We start from the raw sequence: 17964 nt of genomic DNA, 5'->3' as shown, positions 1-17964 counted from the left end.
AACCCTCTTGTTCAGCTTGAAGATAATTAAGAGCTATTTATTATCAAGAACAACTTTGGCCAGAGAGCCTATTTTAGTTGGACAACTATTGCTTTAGCCACAAATTCTGTAATAACTTTAAGAATGAAGGCGAGATTCTTGATCATAGCCTTACTTACATTTACCCTTAGCCAGGAAGGTAGGGACCTGCCAGAAGGAGTAAATCCTAATCCATGAAAGCTTCCTGGAACATCCTTTTTAACTTGACAATGTGAATTTAGAGGAGTTGGCCAATAAGAGTGTTATTTTGCTTGTGAAAAGTTAGGGGGAACAGTTAGATTTTTTTTCCCTAGCCTGAAATAAAATGTTCTAAATTCCAGGGGTTACCCCCATCCACCCTTAGCAATGGCTTGGGAGATAAAGATGAGGTATTATCTTTCTAGGCCAGAGTAAAAGAAAGAGAAGAAGGAGAAAAAAAATTCATGTTCAGTTAAACTATGATGTCTTGATGTGTCATCTTGGGCAGAAATCGATTGTCTGCCTCAATGTCAGCTACTTCTCTTCCTGGTCAATTCGATTTGGAGGTCTCTGTATAGGACACAGTGCCACAGGGAGCCTTCTTTAGCTGTGTGATGTGAACCCCGGGCTTGATACCTTCTAGCTGTAAGATGTCAGTGGTCGGCAGCACTTGGTAAGTTCCTTTTCAGTGGGATTTGAGAACTGATTTTCTCTGATGATGTTTCTAAAATACCTAATCACCAGGCTCTAAATTGTGGATCAACAGAATCCTTTGAACTGGGACTCAGGAGGACTTATTTCACCTGCTGATCACAGGCTTTAGCATAAGGCATTAGATTTATTTGAAAGAGAGAGAGAGAGAGAGAGAAAGGGTGAGCAGGGGGAGGGTCAGAGGGAGAGAGAATCCTCAAGCAGACTCCCTGCTGAGCATGGAGCCAGACTCTGGGCTTGATCCTGGGACTTCACGGCCATGACCTGAGCTGAAATCAAGAGTCAGTTGCTCAAATGACTGAGCCCCAGGGAAGGGCAGAGGGAAAAGGAGAAGCAGACTCCTCCCTGAGTAGGCACCTGCTGTGGGGCTGGATCCCAGGACTCAGACAGACATTGTGACCTGAGAAGGCACGTGCTTACCTGACTGAGCCACCCAGGCACCCCTTTTTGAGTATTTTAAATTGCTCTGTCCTTATAAGCACTTGTCTTCAAACCTACTAAATACAACTCTTTTACAAATTAATTTTAGCAATACCATCTGGAGGTGGAACGATAACTCAGATTTATAACATATACACAAACACACAGATGCAAAGATCTTATAGTTACTAATATTTGTAGAGAAGATTTTTAAGATTTGTTTTTGTCCCTGAAATTAATCTTAAGGGGACTGTGCTTTTTGCAGTTTGTATTTTAAAAAGGCCTCTTTCCCTTTTTTTTCTTTCAGGCTCAGATGATTGTGGGCTGTGTTTACATTGCAAAGACATGATAAGATGTTTAACTTCAAGGGAACAAGGAAAGAATACAAGTTGCTGTAAGGAGGTTTCCCAAGGCCAATAACTTACTAACATTTGAGTTGAACAAGAGGAATTTGGGGATTGGTAAGAAATAGATGAATTTTGAGTTGCCTCTAGAACTGATTTTTATTTTATCAAAGATTTGTAAGATAAGGACAGTTGCTCCCATTTCTTCAAAGAATTGGGTTGTAACTTAAATGACATCATAGGTTGATCTACCTTTCCTACTACATCAACCTCAATTTGTTTTCCCTATGGGGACATAGTTTCAATTTTAAATATTTTTGGCAGTATTGAATAACCTCCCCCACCCCTTGGGTGTAAGACAGCTTACACCAAAGAAGGTTCAAAGTATATTACCATCCTGAAATCCAGAGTCACTCCCAAAAACAGTCAAAAGAAAGAACCAACAACTGGGGTTGTCTCAGGTGGGCAGAAAGCCAAGCCCAGTTATGCAAAATGAGAGGAACAAGAAAGCAATAGATATCGCTGGGATAGTGATGTAGGCTGGCTGGGCCTGAGGTCCCAGAAAGGGTTCCACAAGACCAACCAAAAGGGTCCTTGGCTTCGAGAGGGACAGAAATGAAACTCAGGCAGAGTGGAAGTGAGAACAGAATTTACTGAATAGTGTAAGTGATAGAGCATAGTGGACGAAGCATCTGGGAGATCACAAAGGAAAGGAGAGAGAGTCTTATTTTTACTTGAGGTCTGGGTTTTTTTTTTTTTTTAATTTTTTTTTTAAATTTTTTATTTATTTATGATAGTCACAGAGAGAGAGAGAGAGAGGCAGAGACATAGGCAGAGGGAGAAGCAGGCTCCATGCACCGGGAGCCTGATGTGGGATTCGATCCCGGGTCTCCAGGATCGCGCCCTGGGCCAAAGGCAAGCGCCAAACCACTGCGCCACCCAGGGATCCCACTGCGCCACCCAGGGATCCCGGTCTGGGGGTTTTATTGAGGACGGTGGTCTGGTGTATGTATCCTCTCAGGCATCCAGGAACTGGTCAAAAGAAAGACAAGTGCTCAGGTGTCCTCTATATGTCACTTATGTCCTTCCTGGAGCCAGGGGTCTTGGTGTCAAGGTGTCAGTGGTCTTGGGAAAGGGTACATGATGTCACTCCTAGATGTTATCTGGAAGACTCCAAAGCAATCATTAACTCTTTTACAAAAGAGTTACAAAGAGGACATATACTATCTGAACTGTAAGTCTTGTGAAAAGTGGGGGTGCACCTATGGGGGACTCTCCTATGAAGGTGGATAGAGGGGTGTCTGTAAGGCCATTGACTTGGAGGAATTTTTTTTTTTAAAGATTTTTATTTATTTGAGAGAGAGAAAGAGGACAAACAGGAAGTGGCAGAGGGAGAGGGGGAAGCAGGCTCCCCACTGAGCAGGAAGCCAGATGAGGGACTCCATCCCAGCCGCTTAACTGACTGAGCCACCCAGGTGCCCCAATGTGGAGGAAGGAGTTTTGTTTACAGTTGGGTGGAAAATTTTCAGAGTGGAAAAATAATTTAGACTAGAATGAGTATTCAAATGAGGGGAGAATAGAGCAGTAGGTGTTATGTTAGTTTTAGAGTCTTTTAGATTCTTCCTACCTCTTTAATTTTTCATTAGCCTTTTGCAAGGAATCTTTCAATCAAACTATTTTGGAATTCTGAAACGTTTTGGAGGCACTTGCTTGCCAATTCAACTAGGTATCCCATTCAGTTTAGTTTGGGAACCCTTTCTTTCAAGTGTACTTCTCAAATGAATGATATTGTCTAATTGGAATATTTCCCATAATGGTCATTGTAATTTTAGTTTGTTATTAGCAAAATTTTGCCATCTTTATAGATACTCACAGCTCCCTGCATCAGTTTTTGGACATGAGATAAGCAGGTATGCAGGAAGGTGGTGCACTGGACTCTTGAGAATTTAAGGATCCCATTAGCTCAGGCTTTATTGACAGAAAACAAGACAGACAAATGTGTGTACCTGAAGATGTCATTGTGGCCTGACTGAGAGAAGGCCGTGGGTACCACCCACAATTCTCAGCAGAGACTAAGTCAGCAGACACCATTAAACTAGACTGGACTGGAGATGGAAATGGGTACACAAGGGAACTCAAAAGGCTTTGCAGGGCTCATGTTTGTCTCTTGTCCCTGAATGCTGTCGAAAGTTCACTTTGGATCCTATCGCCACCCCCAAGTCTGTTAAAAACCAAAATTCAAGCAAGTGAGTCTGAGGATCTAATTGGCTCTATTAAATGACTCATGAATTAATTCAGCAGCATCCCATCAAGCAAGTAGAGGGGAGCTCCATTGACCTGAGCAAAAGAAAGGTTTTTGAGGCAGAGGGAGGGCATAAGGGGAAGGAGAAAGGAGTATATTAACAAGGAATGCATTGCTTTGGCAAGTTTGCCCTCCTAAGGGGATCTGAAGGGTCTACGAGTAAATTTTCTAATATTCACCAGGAAATTCCATGCAGATGGGTTAAAACTGACATTCCTGGGAGGTTGAAACTGGAGTTAGGTTAGGTATAAAGTCTTGGTTTAGTGACTTGCGGTCTTAACCTAAGTGACATCATTTTGGGCCTGTGGTTTCCTTTTTAATATGACTGTCAGGCCGGGAAACTAGAGTGTAATCTCGTTTTACAGATGGAGAAACAGAGTCTCAGGGGGGTAAAGTGACTTGCACAAGGTTTCACAACTAATTCTAGGCTGAAGGGCAGCAGAAATCACAGTAGGCGTTCAGGACATGCCATCCCAATATGTTTTGTCAGACTGATTTTGAGCTGTAAGCACTTGAAAAACAGTAAATGCAGGAACAGGCTTTCCTGGTTTCCCCTCATCTGCCAGAAGCCAGGCTGTGAGAAAGGAGCTCCGTTGTCCTCAAACCCTTCCCTCCCTGGGAATGTCATCAACCTAGGAGAGACTAGCAGTCGGTGCCACCCCAGACAGAGTTTGTCACAAGCTTTCATACCTTTGCTATTTATTCTTCTAAGGGCCCATTCATCTTCCCCCAAATCATTTACTCTCCCCTCACAGGCCTGCTTCCCTCCCTCCTCTTTCCGTATTAAGATGGCATTTAATCCTGAATTCTAAAGCCACCTCTGGAAGTGACTCCTTTTCCTTGGCTACCTCCCAGGACGACATAAGGTCTCTATGTTAATAATCTTCCGTTGTTCTCCTGTTACTCTCTCTTTCATCACAGGCGTCTCAGCTAAGAACTCAGACGGGTAGAAGGAAAATGATGTTTTTCTCTCCTAAATGGTAGATTTAAAACAAAACCAAAAAACCCTGGTGCATCATGCTTTCCGCAGATGCACCGTCTGTTCCAAGACAAGCAAGTGCTGTCCTGTCCCGCAGGGGAGACCTCTACCTATTGCAGGTGTCTGCGCCTGTGGCTGCCACTTGAGGGCTTTTACTGACCAACAGGCTGTCACAGAGATGGAATTTAAAATAGCCCTTGCTCTCAGGGAGGCAGGGAAATGTACTGTACCAGGCGTCAGGTTGTTTGCCTGGAAGTGACTTCCACCAGCGCAGGAAGTTTCTTTCCCTTGCTCCCTTCTTCCCTGAACTCCAGATTCCGTGGCATTATTTTTCCTTGGGGTCCTTTCAGTGTCTGCCTAATGAGACCGGTGGTAGCTGAGTGTGTGATTGACACTTGGTATGTACAGCTTGTATTCATCTTCCTGAGAAAGGGCATTGCACAATAAAGGATTGCCAAGGGTAACTGTGGTGGCATTTCTGGGAGCCCCAGCAGCATTCCCAGCAGCTCTGTTCCCCACCCCGGTGGAAGGAAACACCCCCGGTGACCAGTGGGTGGGGGGAGGCGGGGCTTCTAAAGTCATTAAAATATTCCTATGCAGAGAGACCTGGAGCTCTTTGCTCAGTTGCCCATTAGACCTCTTTTTACTTTTTACCCACATACGGTTCTCCCGATTTCCAGGACCCAGAGCCAAGTCTAGGCTGGAGGGAAATACTTTTGGAGTAAAATCAAATCAGTTGCAAATGAGTTACAACATCTCAATTGCCTTAATAGATCAAACAAAACTTCACTGTGTACTCCAGGCACCAGAGCGGATCCCCTCAGGGGAGTTCCCCAGCTTGAAAAAAAAAAAAAAATCTAAATCTTTGGCCTGCCTTATAGCAAGGCCCCAAGCAATGCCCTTGAGGGCTTACCCAGGACGCAGTAACTTGGAATGGAGTTGGCTGAGCTTGTGGCCTGCCAGGACGGTGTAACTAGCGAGCTAGCTGCAACAAGCTCTCCTGCTCCAGGCCAGTGAATACTCATGTCAGGCCAGAAGTAAGGAAAATTGATTTTACTTACTTTGCACCCTGCGTATTGCCTGGGGAGAGGATGGGCAAGCGAGGCAGGGTTTTTGTGTTGGTAGCTCTACTGGTGGTGCCAGCAAGGCCTGCTGCCCATAAGCTCCCTCTTTCCCTTCCAGCTTCTCTCCCTATTCTGATTTCAGAACAGAATTCTGTGCGCTGCACATAAATGTGCCTAGGACAGGCTCAGACCCCCCTGTTCCAAGAGGGTCCCTTTCAAGAGAGCTGGCTGGTCCTTCCAAGTCAATCGTTAAAAACAGGTGGATTGAATTGAGATTTGTAGAACAACGGTTCAGGAAAAACAAACTCAGTTTCATTGATAAAAATGGTTTACCCATTGGCATAAAATAAACTGTACTTATTTAAGATATACAATTTGATAAGTGTAGACATATGTAGATGCCCATGAACTCAACACTGTAATCAAGAGAATGGACATACGCCTCCCCTGGAAGAGATTCCTCTTGCCCCTTTGTAACCCATCCCTCTCCCCTCTTCCTGGCCCCTGCCCACACCACTCCCACACTCTAGGCAACCACAGATCTGCTTTCTTTCATATTAGATTTGTTTTCATCTTCATCTTCAGAAATTTATATAAAGGGAATCACACATGTATACTCTTTTTTGTCTGGCTCCTTTTACTCTAATTATTTTGAGATTTATCTACATTGAGTGAATTTTTTTTTATATATCTGATCTTATGTATTTTTTTTAAAGATTTTTAATGTATTTATCTGACCATGAGAGAGAGCCCAAGCAGGGGGAGGGGGAGAGGGAGAAGCAGGTTCCCTGTTGAGCAAGGAGCCTGATGCTGGACTTGATACCAGAACCCTGGGATCGTGACCTGAGCCAAAGGCAGATGCTTAACCTACTGAGCCACCCAGGTGCCCTGACCTTATATATTTGTTACTCTTAGAAAAATCTCATTTTTAGCTGGACTAAGACTTAGGGGTAGAAGCTTCCGGAGAGAGCAGCCTCCACCTCTTGGCAGTCTGTTCCTGGTGTTTTTCTTTGGCTTCATTCTCTTGGCCAAAAGTTTTGCATATTTGCAGTCTCTCTCTCTTTTTTTTTTTTTTTTTTAATATGCTATTTCTTCAGAGCAGCATGCTGACGTTTGTGTTGCAGGATTCAGGGAGTAACAAGATGTTGAATCTTGCGTGTTTTGGTTCTAGATTTTTGTTCAGGGGCTTTCTCACAACATAAGGGGTGGACACAGTCTTTTTTAGAGAGATTGAAAAGTTTGCAGCTTCTGTTAGCTCTTTTGGGTTTCAAGTAACAAGGCATGGTAATATCAGTGAGTCCAGGAGTATCCCTCTCCCCATTCTTTTTCACAATAACCAAGCTGATAAAACTAAGATCAACATCTTTAGTGCAACCTGGAACAGATTTGTGCTCTCTTTCTTCAGTTCTCCTTGGTCTGCAACAGGAATACCTCTTGCACGGTGGCAGGCAAACATGGCTGTGGGTCAAGACACCCTGCGTCATGGGGAAGCCTCATCTGTCATTCCCACCACTGACTGGGACCATACAACCCTTCCATTCTTCACCCAGAGCATCAGCAGTGACTTCTGTGGTCATAAGCTTCTCATAAATTTGCATTTGTTGTCCCCTTCTATGAGTTCCTGGCAGCCAGTAGCTGGGAAAGAGATATTCAGCTTTACCCTAAAGCAGCCCACCATGCCGACCACCTCTGAGGTGCCATGAAAAAGAGCTATGTTGAGTGAACTTTGTTAGTTTGTAACTTTCAAAGAATGTGTCTATTTAAAAACTGTTAAATTTATTGGCATAAAGTTACTTTTAATATTTTCTTATAATTCTTTTAATATTTGTAGTATTTAAGGTACAGTCATCTCTGTCATTTCAAATATAATTATTATAATTAATATTGTTAATTTTTGTTTTCTCTGTTTTCTTCCCCTGATAATTCTGTTTAAAAGTTCTTCAATTTTACTGAGATTCTCAGTATTGGTTTTATTGGTTTCTCTATTGTTTTCCTGGTTTCTGTTCATTGATTTTTGCTCTGATATTTATTCCTTCCTTCCTTCGACTTTAATTACTTGGTTTAATTTGCTTTTCTCTTTAAAATTTCTTAAAGTGGAAGCTGAAGTCATTGATTTGAGAACTTTTTTCATTCTAATATAGGTAGTTACTACTGTACATTTATCTCCAAGTACTGCTTTAGCTGCATCCCACATGTTTTGATATTGTTTTCCTTTTCTTCATTTTAGAATACTTTTTAATTTCTCTTTTGGTTTCTTTTTGACCTGTAAGTTATTTGGAAGTTTATTACTTAGATGTCTTAAATATATACAATTTTGTGTCAATTATACCTAAATAAAACTGCCAAAAATGTATATTACTTACTTTCCAAATATTTGGGAATTTTCCAGGTACCTTGGAGTTATTGGTTTCTAATTTAATTCCATGGTGGTCAGAGAAATACTTTGTATGACATGGGTCCTCTTAAATTTCACACAGATTTGTTTTACTGCTTAGAATGTGGTCTATGTTCTGTGTGAAATTGAAAAGAATACATATTCTGTTGTGTGGAATGTTCTAGAAAACAAGCTGATAGTGTTGTTCAAGATGTCTGTATCTTTTTTTCTTTTTAAGATTTTATTTATTCATTCATGAGAGACACACAGAGAGAGAGGAAGAGAGAGAGAGAGATTGCGAGAGAGAGAGAGAGAGAGAAGCAGAGACATAGGCAGAGGGAGAAGCAGGCTCCATGCAGGGAGCCTAACACGGGACCCAATCCCGGGTCTCCAGGATCACACCCTGGGCTGCAGGCAGCGCTAAACTGCTGCACCACCGGGGCTGCCCAAGATGTCTGTATCTTAACTGATTTTCTGTCCACTTTTCCTAGTAGAATTATTGAGGATAGATATTATCATTGAGAGATAGATATTGAAATCTGCAATTATAATGATATATTTGGAAAATTTGTTCTATAAAATTTTCTATGTGCTTGAATCACTTTATTTGATATTTTTTATAGTTATGGTCTGCTGGCAATGTCTTCTTTCAGCTTTTATATCTCTGAAAAAACAATTATTTTACATTTAAAATAAGATTTTGTTTATTTTAGAGAGAGAGAGAGAGAGAGAACAAGCAGGGGGAGGGGCAAATTATTATTTTACATTTAAAAAAAGATTTTGTTTATTTTAGAGAGAGAGAGGCAGAGAATCCCAAGCAGACTCAGTGCTGAATGTGGACCCCAATTGGGGGCTCATTTCCATTACCCAAAAGATCATGATTAAGCCAAAATCACAAGTCAGACACTTAAACAATGAGCCATCCAGGCACTCCATTATTTCACATTTTAATTCTTATTTATTTTAAATATTTAATTTATTTATTCAGGAGAGACAGAGAGGCAGAAACATAGGCAGAAGGAGAAGCAGCCCCGCTGTGGGGAGCCTGATGTGGGACTCATTTCCTGAACCCCAGCATCACACCCTAAGCCAAAGGCAGACACTCAACCACTGAGCCACCCAGGCATCCCTATTTCACATTTTTTAAGAAAGATATTTTTGCTGGGTATAGAATTCCATTTCGGTACTTTGAATATGTGCTCTAGTCCTTCTAACTTGCCTTCTTTTCATTAAAGAAGAGTGTGCTATAATTATCTGGTAAATTATCTTTGTGGGGTTTTTTTTTTTTTTTTTTTACATATTATGACCTTAATAATAGGCCACATAATGACCTTCCTACATGCTTTTAAGATTTTTTCTTTACCATTGGAATCTTTTTATTAATACAATCTAATTATGATGTGCTTTAGTTTTCTTCATTTGTTTCTACTTGGATTTTGTTGAATTTCTTAGATCTGTGAGTTTATAGTTTTCATTAAATTTCTGACCATTATTTCTATTATTATTATTATTATTATTATTATTATTATTCCTCTTCCTACTTCAGGAACTCCAATTATCTATATAACAGACCACTTGAAGTTGTCCTAGATCTCACTGATGCTCTATTCTTCTTTATCTTCAGTCTCTTCTGTTTTTCTTTTTGAATACTTTCTATTATCTTAAGCTTACTAATCTAACATTATGATCCTTTTGGGTCTTACTTTTAGATTTTGTTGGGCAGGACCAGAACAGCTTTTAGTCTAGGGCTAATTTTCCTCCATTACTAAGGTAAAACTTTTGAATATATGCTGATAACCCTGGATTATGAAGTTTTTTACTCTGGTTTGTGGAACCAGGAACTGTTTTTTGGCAATGTATGACCTTTGGCTATTGTTCATTCTAATCTCATTGAATATCCCCACTCCCCTGACCTCAGCCTCCCTCAGGTCATTTCCTGACATACAAATGTTGCTCACCACTCAACTAAAGACTTGTCGTGGACTATCTGCAGATCTCAAGAGCTAACTATAAACTCTGCTCTTTCTAGGACTCCCATACAAACTCAGCCATTTTGGTCTCTTCAGAGTCTCAGCTCTGTCTCTTCAATTCAGGGATGATGCTGGCTCCATCTAATTTTTCCTTCCTCTTCCACATCCTGGAAACTTCTCTACATAGTAAGGTGGGACAATTGTAGATTCATTTGATTTGTTCCTCCTCTTTTAGTGTTCATTGTCTTTCATAACCTGCTGTTTAATGTCTTGAAAACCATTGTGCTATACATTTTGTGTGGCTTTTTAATTGTTTCAGATGGGAGAGTAATTTGGTTCATGAGATTTCATTTCAGCTCACGGTAGAAGTTCTGCAACCCTTTACTTAATTTTTTTTAACTCATTGTTTATTTAAGTAGGAATTTCACTATTATATTTTAAGTATTTTTGTATTTTCTTCATTAAGGGATTTGACAGAGAATTGGATGCTAGAACCTGAGAGCTAAAATAAAACATATCATTTCCAAAATGCAAATGAAGTGCCTCTGAAATGAGAATGGAAGTCAGTTGGAAATTAGAGTACTCTTTATAAGAATTGGTGTACTTATCTACATTTATCTACCTAATTATGTAAATATTGAGAGACAATTATCCAATTCTCATGTTTCTGCATTTCTGAACTTTGTTTTGGACTATCTCCTCAAAGATTTTTATATAGCAAACAGCTTAGAAGATATAGAATCTTCTAGAGCAAAAGACAAGATTGTCTATAAATCTGGTATAAAAAAGATTTCTCCCACTAGAGCCAAGGTCAGACTTTTTGCTTTGTTTCCTTTTTGTCCATTATAAAGATTCAGATTCTATAAACTCTCCTGTAAAGCAACCCACTGTGTGTGTAGGTGTTACTTGGTCCTCTTCTCATTGCCTTGTGCGAATTTGGGCTTGAGGCACTGATGGCAATATTCTGATGTTTATGATATTTGCTGTGCCATGAGCTATAAGTCTTTTGTCTCTGACCCAGGCATCTTGTATCTTCTTCCAGCATCCAAGAAACTGTGTGAGGCCAGTTTGTTTGCTTGCAAGGAGGGTAACGTACGTCCATATCTTTACAGTTTTGACAGTGATATAAAGCATGTTTACCTAGGCTACAGGCAATTTGACTATGTTTCCTTATACCAACAAGATCCAAACTTACAGAAAGTGGCAGACACGGTGGGGGGAGGGGCGGTGAGGAAGATATGGGAGGACTCAGAATGAGTGGCAGCCATGGTATGACCATGTTCTGTGGCTCATAAGGAAGAAAAGCATTATTCAAACACCAGATGGTGTTACTGTATTATATTTATTAAGGAATCTGAGGATATTTGGCTTGGAGATGGGAAGACTCGGCAGAGCAAGACAGCCACAACCTACTGCATGAAAAACTTTGAAGTGAAGGGTAGAGGTGTGTGTTGTGGACAATGAGCAAGATCAAATCCTCTTTCTAATCTTATGTGGGTGCTACACATATAATCAGATGTGACCCACAAGGAAAGGAACTGCTGTCAAAAACAATCTCACGTGCATATCACCAATAGCCATTCTCTTTAGGATAAGAAAGTTTAAAATATCCAAGTACAAAGGGGAGAATCCCCAACCTTGGCATAGGGGCTAAGGTGAGGTTTCTAGGAGTTACTTCTGATGCCCTGTCCATATCCCCTCTGGTTTACCACTGCAGGGCCAGACTTCTCACACCCTAAGGTTTTCTCTCAGTAGGTGAGAAGTGCCTGAGGCTTTGTTCCATCTCCACACAGCAGTGCAAAACCAGGACTGATGAAAACTGGTGTATAAATCTTCAGCTCCCTTGCCCCTTGGGTTTGGTAACTTCAAAGCACATGTTCTAATGGACTCTTTGTGTTCCCAAATGGATTTATGCTCCAGTTACTTATAGCAGAAAGGAACTCTATCATGCACTGTTTATTTGCTGCCTTCTTCTTCCTGTCTCATCTCCTACTTCTTCTTCCATTGTTACCGGGATCACCTCCCCCACAGACTCCTTGTACTTGAATCCTTTTATCAGGACCTGAACCAAACTAGCAGGTAAAGAGAAGGGGATGTGGACACATTGAAAGAAATCACATTTGATGTACTGTCCCACTCAAATTTGAACATCAAAAAAGAAAGTTGATAATCCCCTCAGTGAGTGCTAAACTATAATGCAGTTCCTGGCAAGAGGAATTTTTTTTTTTTTAATGTCCCTTAGGACATGTCCCCTTTGAAGGAGAAAAATGCCCTGAAAGTCGTGGTGCAATGCTTGTTCAGGAACACAAAACAGATGTCTTTAAAACCCTATCAGTGAGACTTGAAGTCCAGAGGGCTTTGATGGCTCCAGCCCTGTGTTTTATTTGCTGGCAAGATATTTTAGATTTGCCAGAGCTTCTGGGGTTGCCATAGTATTTGTAAACAAAACTCTGTGGTCAACAGACTCTGGAGTGGTACAACAATGCTAAGGGAAGTTTGGAGGAAGGCAGGGTACTCTTGCTGGGAAAGTCTTGAAAAATGACATCTGAAAAGGTCATAGAACACAAAGCAATGGAACTGGCTGCCTTGCTGATTGGGATCAGTCACATTCACTCAGTTCCCTCCCTTTCTTCTTCCAGCCTCTTCTAGGCAGATGTTTTACTGCTCTTCCATAAAGATGGGAAAGAAGCTAAAATCATATGAGGAAATTTCCCAGGTGCCACAGATGGTGTGGCCAGAGGGATAACCTCCTCTTGGGTTGCTAAAAATTAAGGTAGTCAAACATTTTGCTGAGTAGTTCAGAATTCTCTCTTTTCTAAAAGATACTAATTGTACACGGGGCTCCTGGGTGGCTCAATCAGGTGTCTGACTCTTGATTTTGGCTCAGGTTGAGATCTCGTGGGTCATGAGATCCTGCCCCAAGTTGGACTCTGTGCTCAGTGGGGAGTTTGCTTGAAGATTCTCTCCCTCTGCCTCTCCCCACAATCGCAGGGTCTCTTTCTCTCAAATAAATAAATAAATAAATAAATAAACAAACAAATCCTTTTTAAAAATATATTAATTGCATAAATACTTATTGTACAATTACAAAATGCTGATCTCTGCACCAGATACTGGGGAATATAAAGATGATTAAGAATATATATTCCTGGGGATCCCTGGGTGGCGCAGCGGTTTGGCGCCTGCCTTTGGCCCAGGGCGCGATTCTGGAGACCTGGGATCGCTTCCCACGTCGGGCTCCCGGTGCATGGAGCCTGCTTCTCCTTCTGCCTGTGTCTCTGCCTCTCTCTCTCTCTCTCTCTCTGTGTGACTGTCATAAATAAATTAAAAAAAAAAAATTTAAAAAAAAAAAAAAAAAAGAAAGAATATATATTCCTGTTCTCAGGAAGCCACTGACCACTAGGGGACACTGTAGGGCGATGAACACAATGACAGTTGCACCAAAGTGGTCAGTAGAGAAAGGAGTGGTAACTTGGGGTGGGCTGTGTCTTTCTTGAAAGGCAGGATGGGCCAGTGATAATAGCATTTATTGAGCACTTAGTATGTACCAGGCACCATTCTAAGTATATACATGTATTAATTAATACACAACTGCACAAGTACTATTATTATCACCCCCAGGTGAATAAACTGAAAAGTTAAGTAACATGCATAAGGTCACATAGCTGAGCCAGAATTCAGTGCCCCAGATATAGTCTTAATGACTGCATGATGCTGCAAAAAAAACATTTCCGGAGATAAGAATGTGAAAAATACATGTAGGTTAGTGATCTTCAACACATTTTGTAGGTGCTCTGGTAAAGTATAGACTTGAGTCCTAAATGTGAGACTAGAATCCATGATTTCCCAGTGACATTAGAGTCCTTAAGGAAAATGACCACAAAGTTCCTATTTCAGGAAACTGTGCTTCTAGAACCTGTTTAGAAATTTCTCTTCTCCCAAAGATGGTGACTAGGGTTCAGGCAGGCTGCCAGGGGTTTATGCATTAAAATGCAAGCAAGACATATGCTAAGAGTATTAAAGAGCCATGATTTTAGTCACAAGGCTTCCCAGAGCCAGATTATTGTCATTATCTTTTTTTTTTGTTTTTAAGTGGGCTTCATGCCCAGTCAGTGGAACCCAATGCAGGGTTTAAACTCACAACCCTTGAGATCAAGACTTGAGTGGAGCTCAAGAGTCAGAAAGTCAACCTAATCACCTGACTGAGTCACCCAGGTGCCCCTTATTATCTTGGTCAAGATCATTATCTTGAAAATGGGGACCCTTGAGAGCTTTGGAGCAGAAGAGTTCCAAACAGGACCTAGTGAGCTAAGGGTGGCCTGAGGCAGGGCCAGGAAGAAGTCATTTTGCAAAAGGAAAATGCCTAGAGAGAATGAGCATATATCTAACCCAGAATGAGCTTTCTGACAATGGGGAGCTTGAGTGGACCCCAGGTGAGAAGAGCCTTGATAAAAGCAAAACAAATGACTAAGGAAAAATAGGCTTCTAACATGTAGGTGGTGAGGACTATGACTCGGCTTGCTTCAGTTTCAACGTGGAAACCTGGCCATGTTGTGGAAAAGTGTCTTCTCTTTCAGGACCATGGAGGAGCTAGAGGGCTGACCTTATCCTTTGCTAGCCTGGAGGGTAGGGGACATGTGCCTGGCAGGAAGAAGAAAGACAGGGAGAGCCTGGATGGACCTGTTTAAATGTTTAAACTGAGGCCAACCTACTGAATCATGTGCCACAGTATTCAGTTGTTATCACTGTGAAATTTCCTCAGCTATGGCAGAGTTCATTTGGGATCTTGAGCTGACAGTGTGTGCTGGACTTTGAAAGGCTAGACCCAGAGAGAAAAGGAAGAGGGGAAAATTGGTCCTGGACATGTTCATTAATAGAGAATCCCTCCTTCCCATTTTCCCTCTCTCCTTTCATTAGAAAAGAAAAAGGTAAGAAATGCACATAATTTTAAAGGTCACAGAAGTCTATAAGATTAGTTAGGAGAAAACCAGCAAATTTTAAAACATGACTGTCCTGAGAGGGGCTCTAGAAGTTTGGCCCTAAAATGTAGACTTTCAACCAATGCTGTTAATTTCAGCTATCTTTTATCAGTCTCTCTCTCTAGAGGTACCTGCTGCTAATTTTCTAAAAATTATTTATTTATTTATTTATGAATTTTTTTTATATTTATGAATTTTTAATTGGAGTTCAATTTGCCAACATATACCATAACACCCAGTGCTCATCCCACCAAGTGCCCCCCTCATTGCCCATCACCCAGTCACCCCAACACCCCACCCACTTCCCCTTCCACTACCCCTTGTTCATTTCCCAGAGTTAGGTGTCTCTCATGTTTTGTCACCCAATTTTGAGGATTTGTTGGTGCAAATCAAATTGTTTCTCAGCTTTCTGGTTTAGGGGATGCCTTCACGTATTTTCTGTCTTCCAAAATTCTGTTCTGAGTTCCCTCCCTCATGGACTACTGGCCTTTTAGATTTATGTCTTAAGAAAAAAAGAACGCTTTACTGGCATTTTAAGGGGTGTTTGGGGAGGGTGAGAAAGTAGGCAGCTGTATTCCATATGCAGATTTTGTCAGAAGTCACTTACCTCCATTAAAAAAAAACAAAAACCTTTATTTGGTGGCTATGAAAAATCAACTGTAGAAGTCAATATAGGTGGGATGTGGGTTCAGTTGGGAGTCTCTCTGTTTGGTCAGTGAGTCAGTCTGTCCATTGCTGTCTTATCCCAAGACCAGGGATCCATTGTTGTGGATTCTCAGTTATCATGTAGGAAAAGCCAATGAGAGGTGACAAGACAGCAGAAGCTTTTGCTTTGATACATTGGAGAGAGCAGAAATTCTCATCTGTTTGCTGATAGGAACCTAGGGAAATGAAAATGCCCTTACTCTTCACATTTTCTATGACTGATGGCTCCTTGCTTGGGGACACAAATATGCTTAGCAAGGCCTACATCATGTGCCCTGAGGGGTCCTAGTCTATAGTGGACTCTAGATAGTGAGTCTGCAGGTCCCGCAAGCATAGGATCCAAATTGTGGCAGGGAGAGAGCAGAGATTACAGATGCCAAAGGAAAACTTGCCAGCTTCCCAGGTGTGTAGACTGTTGACAACAGTTGGTGGGCCCTATTGAATGTCTGTAGTGCCAGGGCAAGAAAGGTTTTCCTTGGAGCAGTGGCATATCTGAGTTGGCTCATAGCTTAAGGGAGTGGAATCCCAGGAAGCAGCATTTGGAACTCAGCTTCTCTGGATGCTAGCATTCCTTGGCTTGTCTTAGCACCTAGTGCCATGTGCCCCACTTTAGAGCTTTCAATGCCAAGACTTGGAACAATTTAGGATTGTCCCTTCTCAGAATTTGTCAACTCTTCTCCAAAGCCACCAGGAAGTTCAAATAAGAGGGTCCATATAAACTAGGGCTTGCATTAACCTAAGACTCATCCTCCATTCTCTGAGGTCATTCCAGAGGTTTGGGATAGAATTTTCCATGGAGTAGTAGACTTGAGGAAGAACAGCTGAGGGTGCCAGTTAAAAGTGAAAATCCCAGGGCTCATCCCAGATTTTCCAAATAGAATTTCTTCCGTTAGAGTAGGCCTGCCTGGCCATCTTCGTTTCTTAAAAACAAAGTTCTCAGTGAATTCTAATACATGTTAAACATTTGAGAAACTTTAGGCTGTTTTCCAACTTAATAAGATTCACCTACTTTTTATGCTTCTTCCCCCTGAGATTTAATCCAGAACATCTGGAATGGAGTGTCATCACTCGTGTTTTCATTAGGTATCCCAGGTGATTCTTATCAGAAAAGTTGGAGAAACCCTGCCCTAGACTAAGGGATGTGGGAGTAATGACTGTTCCAGGGCTTCTCTACTTGGCTAATCCTCAGAATCACCTGAGGAGTTTAAAAAAGTACATATAGGTATCCCTCACTTTTTGAAAGTTCGAGTTACATCACTTTGGTTTTATGAAAGATTTACAGTAGTACTGTATCTTTTTTTTGCTAACTTAAAAAAAGTCCAAAGATAATTTGCCCTTTTTAAGATACAGAGCAAAAACAAAAATAGCGAAGAGCATTTGTTTTGTGGGAAATTGTGATATGGGCAGTGCACCCCTAGCAATGAAAGTGGCTCTGCCAAGGGGTTTCCCTGGGAACTACACTTAGCATCAAGGTGCCAGAGTTTTGAACTGTGTGGGCATCTGTACTTGACCTCTATTTATTTTGTGTATTCATTAGCAAACTGTGTCTTAAGGTATCAGAAAAGCCTAAGAGAGGTTTTTTTTTGGATCTTGACACTAAAAAAATTTTCTTTATGAATTAATGGTAATTGAGTCTTCATTTTGTGCCATTTTGACTTACATGAGATTTCATTGGAACTTTCCACTTTTGGGTAGTGGGGGAACATGTGCACCTAGTCTATTTCTGATGACTGATTCAGTAGATTCTTATCCATTTAATTATAATTATTATGCACACACCTGGGCTAGAAGCACCACCTATGCCCTCCTTCAAGGTGGTCTGATATCCATGAATTGCAGAAGGTAGATTTTTTTTAAAGATCTTATTTATTCATTCATGAGAAACATAGAGAGGAGAGAGAGAGAGGCAGAGATACAGGCAGAGGAAGAAGCAGGCTCCATGCAGGGAGCCCGATGTGGGACTTGATCCCCTATCTCCAGGATCATGCCCTGGGCTGAAGGTGGCGCTAAACTGCTGAGCCTCGAGGGCTACCCCGAAGGTAGATTTTACACCAACAGGAAGCATTTGAAAAGAGGCTCTTTTCTCTTCTGGAGGAAGAGTTCACTCGAAACAATTATG

The 17964-nt window shown here is 41.3% G+C and overlaps 1 protein-coding gene across 7 annotated transcripts in view; it reads left to right on the top strand.

Annotated features, from left to right (window-relative positions):
• The window catches only part of RANBP3L (RAN binding protein 3 like), a 250703-nt gene that overhangs the window by 28463 nt on the left and 204276 nt on the right, over positions 1–17964 (top strand). For 3 of the 7 annotated variants that reach the window (XM_041750192.1, XM_041750191.1, XM_041750189.1), the window contains exon 2: positions 10221–10352. The exons of the other annotated variants lie outside the window; for them this stretch is intronic. The gene's annotated coding sequence lies outside the window, so the exon portion shown is untranslated. The remainder of the gene's footprint in view (positions 1–10220; positions 10353–17964) is intronic. 7 annotated transcript variants of the gene reach the window in all.

This window comes from Vulpes lagopus, chromosome 3 (assembly GCF_018345385.1).
Source record: "Vulpes lagopus strain Blue_001 chromosome 3, ASM1834538v1, whole genome shotgun sequence".
Classification (NCBI taxonomy): domain Eukaryota; kingdom Metazoa; phylum Chordata; class Mammalia; order Carnivora; family Canidae; genus Vulpes; species Vulpes lagopus.
Note: the sequence above shows the minus strand (reverse complement) of the source record. Positions and strands in the feature narration are given on the sequence as shown.